Source organism: Cygnus atratus, chromosome 8 (assembly GCF_013377495.2).
Source record: "Cygnus atratus isolate AKBS03 ecotype Queensland, Australia chromosome 8, CAtr_DNAZoo_HiC_assembly, whole genome shotgun sequence".
NCBI classification, from domain to species: domain Eukaryota; kingdom Metazoa; phylum Chordata; class Aves; order Anseriformes; family Anatidae; genus Cygnus; species Cygnus atratus.
This window is the reverse complement of record NC_066369.1, coordinates 6,295,575-6,313,636: the sequence shown is the minus strand read 5'-3', so window position 1 is coordinate 6,313,636 and position 18,062 is coordinate 6,295,575. Positions and strand designations below refer to the sequence as shown.

The 18,062-nt window shown below is 36.8% G+C and overlaps 2 long non-coding RNA genes across 2 annotated transcripts; both read left to right on the top strand.

Moving 5' to 3' along the window:
- The first annotated feature begins 3,552 nt into the window (after positions 1-3,552).
- Positions 3,553-8,489, top strand: LOC118243493 (uncharacterized). The gene is made up of 3 exons (XR_004777278.2): positions 3,553-3,682; positions 5,070-5,178; positions 7,959-8,489. It is a non-coding gene; the product is annotated as an uncharacterized LOC118243493 (long non-coding RNA).
- A 3,308-nt stretch (positions 8,490-11,797) lies between these two features.
- On the top strand, positions 11,798-17,334 carry LOC118243494 (uncharacterized). The gene is made up of 3 exons (XR_004777279.1): positions 11,798-11,900; positions 15,090-15,302; positions 17,215-17,334. It is a non-coding gene; the product is annotated as an uncharacterized LOC118243494 (long non-coding RNA).
- Positions 17,335-18,062: the final 728 nt, after the last annotated feature.

The following is an 18,062-nucleotide window of genomic DNA, read 5'->3' as shown; positions in this document are numbered from 1 at the left end:
TCATAAAGTATGTGTTATAGAAGTCTTACTCTATGAAGTACGTAATTTGCAGAAATTGATTTTTTCCATCTTTCAGCTTAAAAGTGATTCTTGGAATCTCATGAAGTGCTCTGTTACTCTGGAGGCTGTTTATACTGAAGTCTAAATTCTTGTTTCTCTTTGTGGTCAGAGTTGTAGCTATAATGTGATAAACAAACAAAAAAATAAGGTAGTATGATTTTTTTTAATGTTTGTAAACATTTTTTTTTCTTTCATTTCTTCTGTGAAGGTTGGATAAATAGGTCATTTTTAAGGCAAGTAATTAAGTGGCCAATTTTTGTAATGGGGTGTTACATTACAAAATGTGGTTTAATAGGGTGTCCCCACCCAAAAATATGGGTTTTGCCTATCTTTCAGATGGGCTTTAGTAAATAATATTAATATATTCAAAATCTGTCTATAATAGCTGGAGTAATGTTATCCGGTAATGTTTCTGCAGGAAAGATCTTCACAACTTATCTCATGACATCAACCTTTATACCATCATCATGAATCTTAAAAGATGTTACATTAAATAATTGCAGCAATTAACTAATTTATCTAGATAATTATTTTGTTTCTACATTTTTTGGTCCTAGTTATGTCCAAAATATATATACGTTATTCAAGGAGGACAACAGGGAGGCTTCCTTCAGTGTCGAGCTTCAAGGATACCTTGTTTAAATATTTATAGACTGAAACACCTAAGTACATTTAGATCTCTGACCATATCTCTGTAATAAGAGATAATATTAAAAACAAACAAATATGCAATGTGTTAAAAATACATTAAATGTGAGCAGAAACTTTATTTTTGACTGGAAACATTTGCTATTGACATCAGTATGACCTTTGTCTCATATGTGTATTTTCTTCGTTTTCCCTTCTTTATATACTCAAAGAATTCATATACTCAAAGAATTCATCCCAAATGACATGTCATTTTCTGTAATTTAAGTTAAATTTAAATAATATCTAAATAGATTTATGTTTGTCTTGTAAATTACAGTTATGCTCTTGGCAGCAAAAATTAAGGAGCTGGCTGGTGAAAAATAAAAAACAACTTCTTCCTTCCCTTGTTTTGTCCTAGTTCCTTCCTTCCTCTGCCAACAATCACAATTCTTTCTTCAAACGGAACACAGGGAAAGCCTGACTTTTCAGTTTCTCTTTTGCATTGAGCAAGCTGAAGCAAATTCAGCAGTGCAACTCCAGGCCCTTGTTTGCTAGGCTTCTAAGGAAACTTCCAAGATGTTGTCTATGCGATGTGCCAACATGGTTCCTTAAATTACATCTCCACTAGTCTAATCAAAAGGGGAAACATTTAAAAAAAAAAAAAAGTCTTTTTCTCAGTGCTTTAAAACTGAAATACCAAAATACCTGGTTTTCTTTTGCAGAAATGAAGGACATCGTGACCCAAACACACAGATTTTGTTGTATGGATGCAGATGAGCTTATACAGTTAGGCAGCAGATTAACATGGCTACAAAGTGCAGACTCCTGGCCCATAAACTCTGCACGGAATATCAGGTTTCTACCTTTTTAGTGGGTTCCAAATGACTAGAAATTCACAGATAATTGCAGTGGGGTGATGCATTACCATGAAATAGAGCAGGATGACCAGTCTGTCCAATATACAATCAAAGGTGATTTTTTCAATGTTTTTTCCCTTCTCTTGGATATCACACAAATATGAACTTGGTCCTCATGGACATAAAACAGGCATAAAGCACAGAAGGGTTTATAGGACTGGAGACATGGATTGTTTCCTCAAGGACAGTGTGCCACATCTTAGATCTTTGTATTGCATAAGTTTAACTGTTGATTAAAATCAGACTTCCCTATTCCCATATTTGCTGTTTTCTTTTAGCTTTAGACATCACCTTCAAGTCTAAGTTACTAACTAAATTAAGTAGAAAAAAAAGGTGAGGTTTAATTATAGTATTTTCAAGTGTGAATAATTGATTGGGAAGATATTTTTTCCCATGTGTGGCTTTTATTTGTTAAATTTTATTCATTTCTGATTTTTGAGTGTCTAAACTGCAGACAATATGCAGTATTACAAATTCATAAGGCAGCCAGATGATGACTGGTTAAAATATGCACAAAAAATTCCTCCTCATTCCCAACAAATTTTTCTATCCAAAGATTTTATTCCCCAAAGATTTTTCTCTTCCATTTGAGACAACAAATGTTTTATTCTTCTCTTTGGTCACAAGTAGTACTAATAAGAAAACAATGAAGTTTTTAGCTATGTCTGCTATGAAATTTCTTCCTTTTCTGTTTTTCATACCAACATAAACCTCTGATAATGCCAATTTGGATCATAAAGGTAATGAAAATTGGATTTATACTGAAAGTACAGAATGACACTTCCTAAAAACCTGAGAATATGCAAGCATGCATGCCTGTCAGCTGACCATGCTCTTATTCATTCCCTGATATGAAAGATATGATCTGGCAATGTTTCTTCTCAAGAGATATCTAGAGAAAGACAAAGCGAACAAGAAATAATACAGTAGAAATGTGTGAGATGAGTGGGAGGAAGTAAATGGAAATCCTGATTTTTACATTTTCTAGTTCTCTGACTGTGTTTGCACCCAGCACTAGACAACTTGCTAGGAAAATGTGATTGCTAGTCCTAATGAGACAAATATTTGTGAGGAATGCTGATTATATAACCACTCAGAGTCTGAAAGAGCACATTTATTTCAACTATGCAGCAGAGATGGGCTGGTTAAACAATAATAATTAATTTAATTTGCTAAAAAAAAAAACTTCATCCAATAGTGTATTTTACATTAGCAAAAGAAAATTTGCAATAGCTTTTGTAGCATTATGCTACAATCATGGAACACTGAATAAATAGTAAACAACTGTACTCCAGTTCTTGCAAGCTGGAAAGCCAAAGCAGAAAAATGTGAAGCTGGCCACAATAAAAAATGTTAAAGGCAGTTCCAGGAAAATAAATAAATAAATAAATAAAATAAATTCAGGATCATTACCTTATTAGTTGTGTTCTAGTACTGCTCAGAATTTCTACTTCTGAGACAGCACCCCCATTAAGAATACATTAGAAATATGCATAACTTCACATGATGCGTAGAACAAGTAAATAGTTCTGAGCACACTTAAATAAATGTCTTTGAAAATTTGAGTCAGAGAGGCCAGCTAATGGTAAGAAGCTATTTTTCCTCTCAATCTTGCTTTATTTCATTCTCTACTTACAGGATACTATAACTTATGACATATGGTCTGCTTAAATTAGGCAGGCACTCAAAACCTTGTTCCTTCATTTCAGCGTGTGAAGCCAAGTTGTCTATTAATAGGAAAAGCCCTGGAAGAATGCGCATGCAGCAGTCAGTCTCTGTATGGGGGAAATGAAAGATATAATACAATAGGGAATAAAATGAATTTTTTGTGTATTACAGCCAGGACCACTATAACCTAATACTGTTCCAAACAAAGTGGAGAAGTGCTGTTAAATCTACATGTCTAGGAGATGGTATGCTAGTGACTTGATCTCTGTGTTATCCAGCATACAGACTTCCCAGAGTCATCTCCAAGTTGTCATGGGCAACCTCTTCTCTGCTACCAGAGAGGAATAAACCAAGACCACCAGCAAAGTCATTATGTAATATGCTGTGGATATGAGCATTGTCCTCAGGTATTGTATTTAAATGAAAGACTTTAGGGGAAAAAAAAATGTTGACTGTCATTTTCTTTCTTTTAGAAAACTAGAAATTTTACAAGAATGTTGCACAAGAATCTTATAAGAAACATCCAACAAACTGTCCACTTCACTATGCCGCACATGCTTCAGCATAAGTTTCCAAAAATTGTTAAAAATAATTGTATGGAAGTGAGTTATAGAACTTACTATATGATGATTATTATACATGAATTAATATATATGTAAATTATCACCAAGCTCAGTTGATTACTGCAATATCCATTCATCTGGCTTTGACAAATGCAATTTTGCTGGGATGATTTTATACTACATAGCACTGCAGAGATCATTTTCCTAGCCCATCACTTTGACTGTCAAATATAACACTCCTTTTCTATCTGATATAAGCAGCTTGTCTTGCCTTTCAAAGCCTTTCATAGCTTCACCTCATCCTACCTATCATCTCTCATTCAGGATCAAGAAATCACTTCTTTCACTGATTAGCCCATGATGCCAGCCTCCTCCATCTACTTCTTAGACTTTCAGTCACTCAGTTTCAAGCTTTATCCTATGCCATTCCTTACATTTGGAAAGAGCTCCTTTAGACATTTGCAAAGCTACCTCATTATCTTACTTCTAATCCCATCTGTGAAGTTTCCCTGCCATTATGCTTTCAAAAGAAGTTTCAGAGTTTGGGCTGTATTTGTCTAGTTATAACGAGCAGCTCTCAAAAAAGATTTCTGGATCAAATTCAAATGGATCACTCCCAAAGATAAGAAGGTTAGTATCTCCTACTCAGATGCAGCACTGTTGGTTCTTTATGGTAACCAGTGCCTCATTTTCAAAGGATGTTGCCTTGCTGTTTCGGGGGGCCAACATCTTTCTGCTTGAAAACAATGGAATGAATTTAAGGGTGATCTGTCTGGATTGTACGAGCAAATGTGATAGTCACTGACATTTCTGAAACAAGGGGTGGTCCAAGGGGTGACTTAGCCTTTCCCTTCATATGGCAGGTGATCAACAGGAAAATACATGATTTGTATTCATGAAGTGAAATAGTGATCCTGTAGCTGGACACATACATTAGAAATTATCCCATACTTGTCAGAAAAGATTGCCTGGGCATTTTCAGTTTTGTTGACCAGTTTGGGGGGATTTGGGGACAGGGTATTGTCTCTGGTTTGCTCAGATTTCTGTTGTGGAATAAATGAGTAGTCATGGGAACCATTGTATTGCACTGGGTCATCATCGTAGCTGAGTATGTTTTTCTTTGAAGCAATTAAATTTGTAGCCTGTAGCCTTGAACATGTTTGTGTGTTGTGTCATGTTTGTATTTTCATCCCTAGTAGCAATGACTCAGGACTAAATCACCCTTTTGCAGGAATTACCTATAAAGGAAACTGGAAACTCCATGGAATCTCTCTGTCATCTTTACCTCCAGATGGTGCCTCCAAATCTCTTCTGAAAGGGCTTGTGCAGAGCAGAGTTGTGTAAGTATTTCTTCTTATCTTGCTGTAAGTGGCTCTAATTTTCATGAAGATTTATTTCATGATGCTGGAGAGAAAGGTGCCTGCCTCCTCCTCTCTGCCACAGTGATGTCCTGGTGCTCAGCCCCGGGGCCACCAGGGAACTGTCACGGGTCCTGAAAAGGCAGGAGGCCACGTTTTCCCCAAGCTCCTCACCTCTGCTTTTCTTGAGCCTCTTCTGTGTAGTCAACAGCGTCTTCATCCCTGAGTCCATCAGCATTTCTAACTGCAGAAGGGGCAGAATGCTGCTCAGTTAGTCGGCATGAGGATGTAACAGAAACATCAGACTTCTTTGTTTACTGCAGAGCACTTTGTTGGTATCACGTTAGCATGGCTGGCTAAAATCTTCAAATAAGTCTTGGAATTTTCTAGTGATTAAAATGTCTTCTAGAGAATAAGTGACTAGATTCAATCTGGGAATCTTTAGTATAGGGAATAACCATTTAAAAACTCCTTTTATGGAGTTTTTATTGCCCTTACATAATTTATCAGTAGATCTGTAATCTTAGAAAGCCAGGCTGGGATTTCTCCAAGGCACCAATAGGATGTAGATAGCAAGTCAAGGTCTCTTTTGAATTTCAGTCTAAAAACACCCACAGATTTGTGTAAATTTCCCAAAATAAAAAGTAAAATCACTCCCATACTGAGCCTTTTTTTTTTTTTTTTTGCCAAGTTTCAGCATAAAACTATATTTTTGTAGGCAAGCTATAAATCTCTGGAAATAAGAGTTTATGTGGAAATGCTGATACAGCCTTAGTTATAGCACTGAAAATGGCTGTAGCACTCAACAGTGATTTGATGCTGAAGGCTATTAATCCCAAAGAAAACTTTCTTGGAAGAAGTTGAACTTTGGAGGTCAATGAGATCTCAGAGGAAGCTGGACTGAAAACTGAGAAAAGCTGCTTTTGTCCATGTAAATCAATTGTTATTGTTTTCCTGTCTGAGAAAATTTTAATGCAAAGACTAAGGATTTACAAACAGGAAAAGGAAGAACCTCAAAAGGTCTTGTAAGAAGTGGTGATTCATAACATCATTATTTTTTTAGATAGTGCTATTTTAAAACCTTGTTCTGAAGCCATGCTGACGGGTTAACTGAAGGAAAAACTACACGGTTCACTTGTGTGTCCTGGTTTTAAGCTTATGGTCAATTTCAGCTTGTGGAACAGTACGGTGGGGCAGTAATTACAAATACTATTTTGTAAAAACTGACCCTCACATTTCAGCAGAATTTACGATGATTAACAGAGATTAAGCAAGACATTTTAATAACACAGCCTAGACAATCTGAAGAAATATTTTGAAGGGTATTTTGAGACAAAAAGTGTAAGGCAGATACAGCTTAAATGGGAGCAGTAAGAGCATTTGGCCTCAGAATGATGCTGCACTAGACAGAAGTACAATTCTACCAGCGCAGCACAAGGAGCTCCCTTAGTTTCTAACCAGGGATATCCAGGACCATAATGCTGTTAAGCCTCTGTGACTTAATTCCTTAGAAAGCCATCACACGAGGGGTTTGCAAATGGCCAGGACTCTGTCATAGTGCCTGACATGCTTCTTGTCATTAGAACTGAAGAATGCTAGAAAACATAGCAATAAATGCTCCCCTCTGCTGCAGCCAGTTAAATCAGATCAACTCTCAGCTGAGAAGAGCCTGAAACCAAAATGTAGACAATAAAGACTAAATATTTTGTGTATTGGCTACAGGTTTTTGGTTAGGCTTCTGATCTCTTATCAGTCTAAGAACAGGACCCTACTTGTGTCCCTTCTTAGTTTAAAAAATAAAAGTTTTGGATGCAATCACAACCAATGACCTTATCTGTCAATTAAAATAATAATGATTAAGATATTTTGAAATTTGCCTGCTTTTATTGAATTCATGAAAGTAAATTATTTGCTAGCGATTGAGACTATGGGGAGTGAGGGGGGCTTATAATTACTAATTAATTACAACCAGCAATTAGTTTATCTTGTTTAGTGCATTTTCTTCATTTTGTATTCATTATGTATTGTTTTCCTGGTTATTCCAGAAAGCTGGACAATTTCTTTAAAAATAGAAAAAGAAAAAAAAGTATCATGCTTAAATGTAAGCATGAGTAAATGATAATTTATACAGGAATGCATATGAACACTATCCAGCTAGCCTAGCAGGAGGTTCTACGCAACACTGCCAATGTCACAAGTTCACAAGCTTGCACTATGTGCAATGGTCAGTCATCAAAATCATCAGAACAGTGCAAACCTTCCACATGAGGGTAGAGTAGCTTTGGCATTGCAAAGAGGTGCTTTACCTTGAACTACTCCAAGCTTCTGTGAATAAATCTTCCATCAATAAAATGGAGAAAATAAGATAATAAGATCTACCTCTTTTAAAAGGGCTTATGTCATGGTGTCCTGTTGCTGCACACAGTAATTTAGGAAATATTACATTACCTACAGAGCTGTATTGCTGATCACATAGACTTGTTTCCTTAGGTTTCTGAAAGCAGGAATCTTGATTAACCAGGCTGCAGTGATGTAGAGAGCATAAGTACCAGACACACTGGTGACTACAAAATGTGGGTGTTTATTTTTGATCTATGTTTGACACACAAGCTTGGAACTATATTTTTTAATAATTTGCTTAGAAGGAAAAGGTAAGAAGACAGAAAATCAGAATCACATGTAGTGAATTTAAATAACTGATGACATGCATACAATTTAGAACCAAAACATTCATTTTTTTTTGCCATTCCTTTGTTTTTCAGTACATTAAATCACCACAGAGTGCATATCATTCAGCCTTGTGATGGCAATGCTCAGGCAACAGGGGGCAAACAGAACACAAAACCATGACGGACTTGCAAGCAAGGCTGAAGATAGATGCCCAGAGATGTATGTATCTAAGAGCCAAAGAGAGGAAAATGGCATAAGCAAATGAAAAAAAGTTTAAGCTGTTCCTCTTAAATTGTTTGACTTGTACTGAGTGACTTGATATGGAATTTTACAAAACATTCTTTAAAAAGAATATAAGAAAAATCATTGATGCTTAGTAAGGTGGTTCAAAATAGTCATGAGACTAAGACTGTATACAGAAGAAGCAGGAAGCACTTAACCCTGAAAAGACATATTACTTATCCAAATTCATGTTCAAATATTTGTGTCATAAAGATCTTATGATTTCTGAGAGGCTACATTTAATCTTTTACTTCCAGGAAAGTTTTTGGTCAGCTGATTTTGCTTTAATTTAAATAGGAGATAATTTCTGGGAAGATTAAAAAAATAAATAAAATAAAATATTTAACCCTGGTTTTTATTTACAGCAGCAATTTAAGATATTGTCAGAAGCCTTCTCTAATAATAATGCCCAACACTGTTTTCCAATGATAATTTTTAAATCAAAAGATGTGCATTTTTGGCATTTTCTGTTTGCAATCGAAGTCTCTATGGCTAGTGTTTATTGTGACCTTTGCGCTAGAGAAGAGATGCCGGAAATCATTAAAAACTGATATTGCAACATAAGAGAATACAACAGTTTAATATGAATCCATTTGAATATCTTTATTGTGATTTTTTCCCCTCAGAGTAAAGCAATAGCATAATACCCAGCTGCATGATAATATTGGCAAGCAAGGCCATGAATTTCAACTGCAAACCCTAAACACTGAATGTGCTGTGCTTTTTAAAGAAATCCCCTTTTGTAGCAGATATGTAATACCCTTTTGTGCTAGAGTGGTTTGCATAATAATAGTTTTCTTTAGTTATTCGTTGTCATGTGGTGGAGCTGCAAAGTGAGCTAGGCAGTAACAGCATAAAGGACAATTTTCCATTTTTCTCTAATTTTTCAGAGATTTTCTTGTCTTTTAAAATGTAAATACTTTTAACTATCTTCAAAAAAGATATCCAGTTTTTAACATTTCAGATCTAATTGTTACTTTTCTTAATACCCACCTTCATATTTGAGCTTTTCCCTTACAGAAGAAGCAGCAACATTATTTCCTTTGCACTTATGAGGAACCTCGAGCATCTTAATTTAATTGGGCATAGGATCATCTGGTGTAAATTGATGTAATTCAATTCAGAGACATTGATACCATGACCTTAAAAGTAGACCTCAAGACTTCAACAGTAGAACTACTTGAAATCCAAGCAAAAATCATATTATTAAGTGTATAGCCTATATAGAGTTGTATGTATGTTACACTGTACCACTGAGGCAAAAGGTATTAGCAGATTGAAGTCATCTTAAAAATTAGGCATCTAGGACACAGCTTAGAACAAGCATTAACTAAAATTTTAAGAACTGTCTGATGAGCTTTCCTATGTAAATTTTTTTAAGATTCCTCTTGGGCTTTTTGATGTGTTCTTGTCTGGGTAGTAAGGAAGGAATATTTCCCAAAGGAGGTATAATTAATTACATTGAAATGGAGCTCAGTCTTATTTGCAGTAAAAGCTACAGATGAGGACTAAAACCAGGGGAAGTTCCTCAGCTAATGTCCAATAAACTGGGCATTATTCTAACTGACACTATCAAAAGATTTTCCTTTGAAATCAGTGGAATTATGCCAAGTTAATCTAGCTGTGACTTTGGCCATAAATTACAAGTGGCTTTCAACCCCTGGCTTGCAACCACTGCAAGGGACCATTTCCAAGCAATCCCTGAAAAGTAACTAAGGAATGTAAGACTATTTATTACCCATTAGCTTAAATTCAGAGTGCAGAGAGGGTTCATAATTTCACTGGAAAACATTTAAAGGCTTGCAAATTGAAAAAGGTCAAAAACAACTGGGTTAGATTATTTCAGAAATGCTGACAAGGCGGATTAACATGCAACTACACATTATCAGATTTTAGCACTGCAAAGAATGCCCAGGAAGAAAAGAGTGCTCCAGAGCCCAAAAGCCATGGATTCCACAGCTCCGTTTGTCAGACACCATTGTGTATAACCACCCTACAAAACTTAGATGAACAAATCCACATATCCCTTGCCAATACAGCAACTGTATATTACTGTTTACTAAAATATCTAAAATAAGTCTTTGCTAAATAGGGCAACAAAAAATTTCACAGCGCCAAACAATGAACCTACTGTCAGTTAATACCAGGGAGAGAAATACTGTCACTGAAACCATGAAGGAAGTCCTGGAATCTAGGTAAGAGTGTATTATAATTATTATATGGTCTGTAAATCTTTTAATTTGGAATCTCACAACTGAGCCACAGGGTTCTGTCATCTTAGAAATATGAGTTGCCTCGTATCAGTTGGATACCAGATACTATTAATGCACTGAAGGTTAAGCAACATGTTATGCTCATTTAGTGGTAGTGAGACATATTAGCTTAGATCATTCTCCTTGACTAGACAACCTGAAAAAAAAAGTCCTTCAGAAGGAAAATATTCAGTGGAGTTTTCTGAAATTTTCTTACTAGGAAGGTATAGACTGTGCTTCATTTACTGTCTCATTATAAAGTACTCTGAGCTTTATTGGAGTAAGAGCTTGTGCCACACAGTCACACATGTACCTGTCCCTGGGATACAGCCCTTTCCTCCAGTTTTTCTGTTCCTCTGCCCAGGCTTCTAGGATTCTGTGTTGTTTTTTTCTGCTCCATAACAGATGTAGCAAGAATCTTATGTGCTCATCACTTTCTTTTATAATTTCTTAGAAGTGTTGAAGTTTTTGTTCACAGTAAACTGTGATTGAGAATTAAATGTTTCTGTAAAAAAAAAAAAAAAAAAAAAACTTTTCAAATATGTCATTTTTATGTGAATATTCCAAAGGGATGCAGATGGTCAGAAAATGAAGGAAGCAGTCATGGGTTTTGTTTGATTTTCTGAAACAACTGTTGCTTACCTCATAAAGTAGTGAACTGTCTACCAAAGGCAATACACTCACCTTTTTATATCAATAAACATCCTTCAGATGGCTTGGCAAATCCATCTAGGTATTGCATGGTATATGCACTTTTACTGATACTAAATGAAAGGGTACAAATTTGACTGATGCGATTCTTTTTATTATTTGTAAATCAGTTTCAGCATTAAATCATGGTATTGTACATTTATACTTGGTACAAACAGGCACCTTGGAAGAACCGTATAAGAGTCTAACTGTAGAAGTGGCAGCTTAAACTTGCATTTATTTCAGTTAAATTTAAGGTGCAGAAGCACCTTTCTATCCTGTGTCATCATCTGCAAGTGATGATGTTAGTCTTTGTCTTGTCTCATGCAACATCTCAGCTTTGCCAGGTTGAAAGTCTTTAGAAAAAGGGCAGGGCTGCTTCTGTAACACAGTTATCTCCTAGAACAAGCCCAGCTGTAAGCACCATTGCAGTTTAGACATCTCAGTTACTTGTAATGACTGGGACATATTGCATGCAAGTTCGCTGTACAGTAAAGGAGCGATCCCCAAGCCCTTAATCACAAAGTTTGCCTAACTGTAAAGTGTAGAAAATGTTTGTGCATGAGTATGTAAGCTAAGAGATCTCCTCTGTGCATGACTGCACCTTCTTTAGTGTTAAGAACACAAAGATTGCGCTGAAATATGTACTCCAGTGCTCTCTGGGAAAATTTGTATATGGATCCAAATATTGTTGCTTGTTTTTTAGACCATGTCCTGATTACTGCCTGCCCGCTCTTTGAGATGTTTGTGGCTGATTGCACTGGGAGAGAGGATATCGCTTTAGATGGAGTACTGAGCTGTTCCTATATGGTAATTCCTATGACACTTCCACTTTAATAGCTGTCATGTGAATTTTATATGACAGCTTTCTATTGTAATAAAACATTTTAATACTTTCTAGGTGAAAAAATACTCATTAGTTTGGCAGATAACCACAGATGCATTAGCCATTACATTCTCTGTATAAATTTGTAAGAAGTCAGTAAGCAGTACTTCAGGAAACTTGTGAAAGTTCCCTGCACCCCTGGAGTGAGCCCAAGACAGCAAAAAGAAGCTCAGGGTGTAGATGGAAAAACTACTCTTCCCTGGTTGTAGCTACAGCGGATAGGGTTGCATGGAAAGGACAGGCAAGGACAATTTATTTCTATTCTCTATGACAACTTAATGAGTATAGAACCCAGTTTCAAGTAAACTGAGCTTTTTTCTTGCTCTGTGGCCTCTATACATGAAAACGCAGAATTCACCCCAAACAGTCTTCTGGTGATCCAGTCACTGAGAAAGCTTTCCAAACAGCCAAGGCCTGAGTCTTAATGAATTTTTAAAAGCTTACAAAACGTTCTTTAGTTATATACGCTTTAAAACAAAAGGTTTATTCTTACATGTTGGCATGTCTTTATTGGCACCATTTATTTACTTTTTATAGGAGTGAGAGCATGACTACTTCTATGCCAGCGTATTTGATTGTGTATGACTTGCTTTACATTTACAGGGATCTATTGTTGCTTATGAGGAAAAATAAAATTTCTGTAGAGTGTTTAGTTAACTCCCTGTTGAAGTTAAGCAAGACATATCTTTGGAAAACTCTTAAGGGATTATTACTAATAGTGCCAATGGGACCCTTGCTTTGCATATAAAAATATAAGTGAATTTATAATGGACAAAGATACAATTATCCCAGCATAGCCTCAGGAAAACTCATCAGATTTCTTTCAAATGAGGTGCATAGATATGGATTGCAACATACGTTACCGTTCTTTGGGCAGAGCAGATTATGGCCTGGCTTTTATTTTCAGTGTGAGACACGTTCTGTTACCATTTTCAATGGTCAGAAATAATTCCCTTTAAATCAAGCTACTGCATTTCCTAAGTAGAATTAGTCCTTATTTATATAAGTACAAGACAAAGAATAATCTTATGCAGGGATTTTAATATTGCTAGTGATGAAAAACTGAATGCTCAAAGTCTCTCGGTATGCTCAGATCTTTGGACTCTCTCAAAGTCTGTCCTGGTTTAATCCAAGAAATTGAAAACAGTCACAGTGTAACAAAAGAAACTATATTCATCAGCCTTTTTCTCTTTTCTAGATCAGGAGTTCTTTCCTCTGCATTTCCACAAAAGCTTTTATGCAAAGCCCTTATAGAGCTGAAGAAACCTTGTTAAAACTTAATTACAAACCCATGTTGTATTAAAAAAGAGCATCTGGAAAGGGCATTTCTCACAGGCTTGTGTTTAATTATTAACAGTTATTTCTGTTGACTCCCCCACTAACTTATTAAATACATTTTCTTCCTCACGAGGAGGGACTCTCAGATATGCAGAACTGACAATTTTTTAAAGATTCTCAGTTCCCCCAGCATCTGAGCATATTTAAACCTGCGGGCCTGGCTGTCCTTCTGGTTGTACACCTGGTCTCAAGCATGATTTACTGTAACAACATCTTCGCTGACAGTGAAGTGCTTCTTCAATAGACGTGAGCTTATTGTCTAGGTACTGTTGCTAGGAAAAACAGCTGATTAGAAGGCTGGTGTAGCAGCCAGTTGATGTAATACATGCTTGATAAAACTCTTAACAGAACTTTGCACGCTTTCAAGAATGCTCATGAGTAGGCTGGATTTATCAATATAAAAAGAGGCCCATTCTTCCTTCATTTCACTTACCTGTTGGAGGCAGCCTGTCTAGAGCTAAGTTGTAAAGCTTGAAAGCCATACTCTGTCCCCTCCTGCTATTCATGCCAATCACACACCGACACACAGATGCAGCAAAGGAAACGCCAGGTCATAGAGAGGTTTTTTTCCCTCTGTGTCTGTTCTGGTGATGTAAGCCAGAAAGAGGGCTTTGAGCTGCTTTGTTTTGCATGCACAGACATGCACTCTTTGGAAGATCTTTCAGGTGTTATCTTCAATGGAACACGGTATCTAGATTCTGAGGATGAGAATGCAGGAAAATAGGCCAGATCAGAAGTGAAGTGGGGATAAGTCTTGTGCATAATGTTCAACTGCAATTGTCTCTTCCCGAATGGTATAACTGATCCAAGGTTTCAGCAGGGGATCACACACAAGGCATATTTATTCCTATTATTATTATTCATTAGCCATCAGACAGTTTGGCTTAATGCTATTTAAGGATGTGAAATCAAAAACAATCTTTTACTTTTGATTAAAAAAAACCTCCTGTATTAATTCTTATTATGTAAATCTTATGTAGTTTGCTTAAAGCAAACAACTCCCATCAGTCAAAAGGGAGTATTTCTGTAACTGACATTCTTTCTTCTGTACTGCCAACAAAGATGACCAAAAAAAAAAGAACACCTTTAATCTTGGATAAAATCTAAGAAAAGTGTGTGCCAGATATACTAATGGCTTGTTGATCTGTGATTTAGCATCACTGGTCCTTTTTTGCAGCTGCTTTGTAGAATGCAGATTAGCTCTCAGATACGTCTTAAAAGGCAGTTGATAGATGACATTAGATTGCTAAAGCAGCCCCTACCCCCTTAGATTGAATGGTTACTGAAGCAAAGACTTGGCAGTCCCCTTAGCCAAGAACTATATACCTTGGCAATTTTTGACCTTTGAAATGGCTTCTTGAGACCTTGATTACCTGGGTGCAATTCAGAACACCCCAGTATGTACACCCACCTGAGGAGGAGGGGTCTTTGGGGGTGCATAAAAAACTGAGGTGTCATAAAAAACTTATGAATTAGAGTTTCACAGAAAAGTAGCACTACAACTCAACTATATCAGGGACTGTTTTGTAAATTTGAAGGCTCCTTTGGGACCTTAACATACAGAATACAGTAGGAGGCAGAGCAAAGGAAATCAAACCAGATAGATAGTGTAGGTACATACAGTATAAGTGGGGAAGCTAGGAGCAGAGAGAAATATTGTATACTACTGATTTGCAAAGAAACCAGTTTGCAAATGAGTTTAAATACAAGTTGGACTTCTACCACAGGACATATACTTCTTGCAAATTGACTCTGTCCTTTCTTTTTGCTTATAGCCCTTGACCATTGAGGTGCTGTGGTTTAATTGTGTGAAACTGAGTTTCAAGATTCAAGATACTTCTCAGATTGTTCTGCAATGAATTCTTCAGATTCAGCAGCTTCAGCACGAGGGAGCCCGTGGACGTTGAATTAACCAGATCTCTGCAGCTATCACATGAAAAACAGTTTCTTTCTTCTGTTTCCTTCAGACTTCCCAGCCTTGTTTACAGGTGATTTTTGGATGCATGCCTGTTCTCTGTACATGCCTCTAATTGCTTTCCCCTTTATACTTCTTTTCTTGCTAACTTCTTCATGGCTTGCAGAAGTTGTTAGTTTTACATGTGTCTTCTCTGCCCTTGCACTCCTCACTCACAAAAGTGCCTTATCACAGTATGTCCTTTTATGCCTTAGTCGTTCTTGCTTAGTGCTATACAAAAGGCATAGCCAACCCTGGAAAATCTCTTTCTGTGGCATCCTGATGTATTGTGATTAATGTATTATCAACAATGACAAGTCTGCCTTGGGAAACTCCATCAACCAGCAACCCATAGTCTTTGGTTTTTGTTTTTTTTTTTTAAGAAATAACTCTTTTAAAAACAAGTGCATATCCCAAGCAGATGAACTTCTTTTCTTTGATTCCTGAAGGTAGAATCAGCATGTTGATGTTGCACATAAAGATAAGCCAACAAGAGACCTTGCTCAGATGAAACAAACCTGAAAGTAGTAGTAACAGTGATGAATATTATTTGTATTGTCTTTTCATATAACATTGCAGAGAACTCAATAACACATGTGGCACTTAGCAGAAAGCATGTTCAATATTATTCTAGCACTGAAGGGGAAAGCCTACGCTCCTTCCAAGCAAGAAGACTGTGCTGTAAGGCTCCACTACCACTGTATTTGCATTAGAAAACAAGAAAGCTGATGTCTTGTTGTAAGGCTCTGGACTTCTGTTCTTGCTAATTAGTTTGGGGAAGTAGGAGGAAATATTTCAAAGAAACATCGCGTTTCTTAGACAGAGAACAAGTCATCTTGCAGTTAAGTTCTGTTCTAGGGGTGCAAAACATCTCCAGTCTGGGAGACAGGACTGCTGTCCCAAGCAGATTTTTGAATTATTTTTCTTTATTTTAAAACGAGTCAAGAGTGAGTGTTTTTCTGGACAAACTACTGGCAATTCTGTAACTTCTGACATAAGGTCTGCTAGCACAAATCCCATACATATTTTTCTAAATTATAATTCAAAATGACCATATCCCATAACTCATAATTTAAAGAGTGACTCAGGATTCAAAAATAAACCTATCTTTCAGATAATCTCACTTAATTTAGGAGTTCGTAATAAAAGGAATTTGCAATCTGTTTGAAGCCTCCTTTCAAACTGAGCTCTAGTTACAACCTAACCTTCTGACTAGACGGCTCTAGTTATAGTGCCAACAGATAGAAATTCAAGTGCACAGTGCTCTTCTGTCCTCACAATAAACCTGAAATTTCTCGACTTTGGACCTCAGCCTGAAACGTATTGCATGCCTTCTCTTCTCCTGACCTCAGCTGTCACAGCGGCACCCTGCAGGAAAGCGTTTTGTTTTCCATTGGCCTCCATTTTAGTGTTTCAGGAAGATGAAAAATACAATTTTAAAACTTATGTATTGTTGCATGTGTTCTCTCTGTACTTCTGACATGCCACAAGTACATATCACCATCTAGGAAATGGGTACAGACACTGGAGTTAAGGGAAAGAGATTAATGAATCGCATTTTTTTCAGAAAAGAGACTGTACAGAATGCTGTTCAAATTACTCATAAGGCAAATTGCATTTTCTGAGAGATTTACATAGCCCAGCTATGTTTTATATGGCAGAAACCTCCTTCTAACGCTTCGGACAAATCATATACCTAGAAAATTATACCGTAAAAATAAATCTGCAGGTGACCATTTCATCCATTTAATATTTTGTACTTATTTCTGTCATTTTTTCACCTGCTACCAGAATGAAGGGAGGCAAACTAATGCTATGAAGTGGGGAGAGGGAGTTATGTTTGATAGGACAGGAAAGAACTTCTATATGCCAACATTCATATATTTTCTCTTTACTTGGATTTTTTGTTGTTTTGTTTGTTTGTTTCTTTGCTTTTCTGAGCTCAGAAGTCAGTATGAACAGTAACGGGCATTCACAAATGTGCTTTAGAGGAACCTTTGGGGAAGGTGTCTCAGAGTGCTTTGTCATTTGCTGACAAACTGGTGCCAGGACCAGAACTTAATGAAGTCTTCAGAGAAAATTTTGTGGCAGATCAAGGAATCTCAAAGGTATGGACCTGCAGTAAAACTGCTGTAACAGATGATTTATTTACCTTTATTCATCTCTTGAAAGGCTGAAAGATCAGCTTTGTGGCAAGCTTTAATACTACCTTCTTAGTTGCACCCATGTCGTTATTTTTCAGGTTTTCTGGCATTCCAAAAAAATAGGCCAGGGCAGTAGCTTGGAGTTATTTGCAGTTTATCTCCCTGTGATATCTTCAGTCTTTAAAGCCTATTGAGCACCTCTGCTATGCTGCCAATGCAAATTACCTTGGACCATCAGGCAGGAGAGGGCCGAGTTGGTATGCTGCTGATTCTCTGTTGCCTTCCACACTCTGGAGCTGGATTCATGTCAGCAAGTAGGTGCCATTCTTTTTCCAGGAGGACAGTAACAAAATTTGCTCCCTTACATATTAAAGAATCCCAGGAGACACTGTGCTTTCCTGAAGGAGATTGTTTCAGTGCTGAGCTGATGTTTCTGTTACCACAGAGGACTTCCAATTCTTAGGTAGGACCCTTTATGGGACAGGCTTGTTTACACAAAACTGTTTTGCTTCCCTCTTTGAGATGTAGGAAAAATAGCTGAATGGACAAAACCTTACTGTGTTGTTGAATATCAGGACAATAGTAGTAGAAACACATCGGTATAAATAAGTGGCTTTTCTGAGCACTAGCAATTTTGGGGGGGGGGGGGG